This window comes from Gavialis gangeticus, unplaced genomic scaffold (assembly GCF_001723915.1).
Source record: "Gavialis gangeticus isolate Ggan-Ray unplaced genomic scaffold, GavGan_comp1, whole genome shotgun sequence".
NCBI lineage: Eukaryota > Metazoa > Chordata > Crocodylia > Gavialidae > Gavialis > Gavialis gangeticus.
In genome coordinates, this window is record NW_017729028.1 from 17289168 (window position 1) to 17292403 (window position 3236).

At 40.8% G+C, this 3236-nt stretch overlaps 1 non-coding gene across 1 annotated transcript; it reads right to left on the minus strand.

Moving 5' to 3' along the window:
- Window positions 1–1964: 1964 nt before the first annotated feature.
- TRNAT-AGU lies at window positions 1965–2038 on the minus strand. Its single transcript has one exon. It is a non-coding gene; the product is annotated as a tRNA-Thr (tRNA).
- Window positions 2039–3236: the final 1198 nt, after the last annotated feature.

The following is a 3236-nucleotide window of genomic DNA, read 5'->3' on the forward strand; positions in this document are numbered from 1 at the left end:
TTACTGGGGTCGTTTGACCCCAGTGCTCTTCCTGCCATGGCAGGGGGTCAGACTAGATGATCTGCTCAGGTCCCTTCCGACCCTAGAAACTATGAAACTATGAAACTTACTTATAGTTTCCCACTAAGGCTATGCAGGACAGGAAATATTTCTCTTCACATGAAAATAAACAATAAAAATTATTCCAATATGCTGTGGGAATGATCTAAATTGCTACAATTTTTATTGGCTTTACAGAAACACTTGGGTCCCCTTGCTGCAAAGAAATCTTCATATATAGAGATAACACAAGGTGTGCCAGTTCTACTTGTCCCCAGGGAAACAAGAAGCTGCACTCATCTGGATGCGACTATAGAGTTTATTCAGCTTCCTACAACATTCTCATTAGAAAATTTTAGCAAAAGTTATTCTTTAGAATAGATCTTGGAGGGCTTAAATAAGAAAGGACAGTGCTCTTAATTGCTATGTACATCTCAAAATCTATTGTATCTAGTAAAAGCCGGAGCCCATGGGTACTCCCACAGTATGTGAATTTTTGCTGCTTGCCTTTCATCTTTAATAAAAATGCCAGAAAGTTCATCTTTGAGTTATACTGGCATCTATAGATCTTTTGTCGAATTGCTAATACCCCTAGTTGTGAACTCCCATGGGGATTATTTTAATGTAATGTAAAATTATATCCCATTATTCTACAATTCTTTGTTCACATACTAAACCCAATGCTACTGTGCATCAAAGGCCTGGACCTGCACCACTGAAGTCAGGAGGAGCAGGATTAGAGGTCTGGGCCATGCTAACAAAGTGAGCAATGAAAGGTGTATATTTCTTCTCAATCAAGAAGGCAAATTCAACCCTGACATTTTCTCCAGTTTTGTGTTCCTTGCCCAGCTGTATCCCATTATATATCTGGATTGGGGTCAGCCATTAGCTACCCTGAAAAATTAATCTTATACATGTTTAAAGTGGAGCAGGACCAGAAGTAGTTTTAAACATTTGCAAAAAAGTTGCCTCTTCCTACATTTTCACCATCTTATACTTCTTTGAAAAAAATCCTTGCCCCCTCCCTTTTTCAGAATAGTGTATGTGTACTGAAATATTGATGAAAAGATCAAACATTTCACTATTTTTGACCAAGTCTAATTTACAGTTAGCTCACTTCATTAATAATAGAAATATTAGTTCTAGAACTGGGGCAAATATCACAAAGGAAATTCATCACAGTGTCAGTGTGCATTCTAGTACTTCACATAAGTTAGATACATGTTTTCTCTCTACAAATGCTTCTCTCTTGGATTTAGGTCTAACAGCCTATCTACAGTCCTGACTCAGCCACCTTTGTGAAACTGGGATATACACCTGCTTAGATTCTGGCATTCTTGTTATTGGTGGTCAGGTGCTGATGCCCATCTTTTGTGCAGTTGTCTTCTGATTGCAATACCCACACATGAAGTGGGAGACATGAGTGCTAGGACCTCCACTATTTAAAGGAACAATTTCTTATGTTCCACTTCCCTGGATATTGCTATAGGCAACAGGCTATGTAAGAATAGTTTCATAGTTTCATAGTTTCATAGATTTAGGGTTGGAAGGAACCTAGTAGATCTTCTAGCCCAACCCCCCGCCAGGGCGGGAGAACAACAAAACCCCAAAACAAGAAACGGGACTCAAATGAGTCCAGCCAGGTAGGCATCCAGCCTCTTCTTAAAGACCCCCAGGGTAGGGGCCAGCACCACTTCCCTTGGAAGTTGGTTCCAGCTCCTAGCCGCCCTAACTGTGAAGTAGTTTTTGCGGATGTCCAATCTATACCTCCTCTCCATCAACTTGTGCCCATTACTCCTTGTTATGCCAGCGGGCGCTAGGGGAAACAGCGTCTCCCCCAAACCCTTCTGGTCCCCTCAGCCTTTTCTTGTGGAGGCTGAATAGGTTCAGGTCCTGCAGTCTCTCGCTGTAAAAAGTGAGCCCAGAGGCACTGCTGGGATTTGAACCCAGGATCTCCTGTTTACTAGACAGGCACTTTAACCAACTAAGCCACAGTGCCTCTGCTTGTCTCTATTGTTATTGGACTGGTGAATGTTAGCCTGTCTCCATTGTTATTGGCCTGGTGGGTATATAGTAATGCAAAATCAAGGAAAATATTCTCCAATAAAATTTCATCATAAAGTAGATATGATTTTTGTGTCTAGTAAGAGACAGAACTCAAGGAAAGGTTAGCATAGGATGGTACCATTTTGCCTGTGTTCTTGTGCTTCTAGATTGTTGAAAGATTTTTGTTTAAAACAATTTTTGGGGAATAGCTAGTACAATTAAAATTTTAATACCTGAAATGTATCACAATAAATAAGCATTTACTGCAATGTATTTTACTGAAGTTTCATCATCATTGTACAATGTCCTTTAGCAGTCCCTTGCTGTCAAGGATGATTGTCTTCCATGATTGTCTTTTCGGTGTGTTTGCAGAAGTCTGATAAGGCCTATCCAGAACTGACATTCTCTACTGCAGTTTGGACATGTGTTTCCATGTGGGGTGGTTGGCATTGGATTTTTGATTTGGTCCAAGATATGCTGTCTCTGCCACTCCCGCTTTTCCATCTCCTCTTATCACGAGGTTTCAAAGTACTTGAGATCCCTGCAGCAGGCTCTTCCTCCACTTGGGGGTAGAGCTGGGTGATAGTCTCCCATGAGTTAACATTGATGTATTTTTGAAGTTGGCCTTGAGGGTGTCCCTGAAGCACTTTCTCTGCCCTCCTATTGAGCATATGCCTTGGCTGAGCTGGGAGAATTAAACTTGCTTGAGGAATCTGGAGTTGGACATCTAGATGACATGGCCAGCCCAATGAAGTTAATATTAGATGATCATTGCCTTGATACTCATGGTGTTCGCTTGTAGGAAGATGCTAATATTGATGTGTCTGTCTTTCCACTGGATTCAGAGGATCTTCCACAGCTAGCATTGATGGTATTCTCCAACAGCATTAGATGTGTCCTGTACATTGCCCATGTTTCTGCTCTGTATAGGAAGGTGACAATCATGACTGCTTGATAAACCATGATCTTGGTTTTGGATCTGATGTCACAATCTTCAACAATTGTTCAGAGTACCTAAGTGTTGGAAAGCATTTTCACCTTTGAATGCAGGAAAGTCTATATTTTCAAAGATTGTTTATGTAAGGGGTGAGTGTGTATTTTATCTTTTAGAAGTTATTGGTGAAGGACCTATTTCTAAGCCCACTTACAAG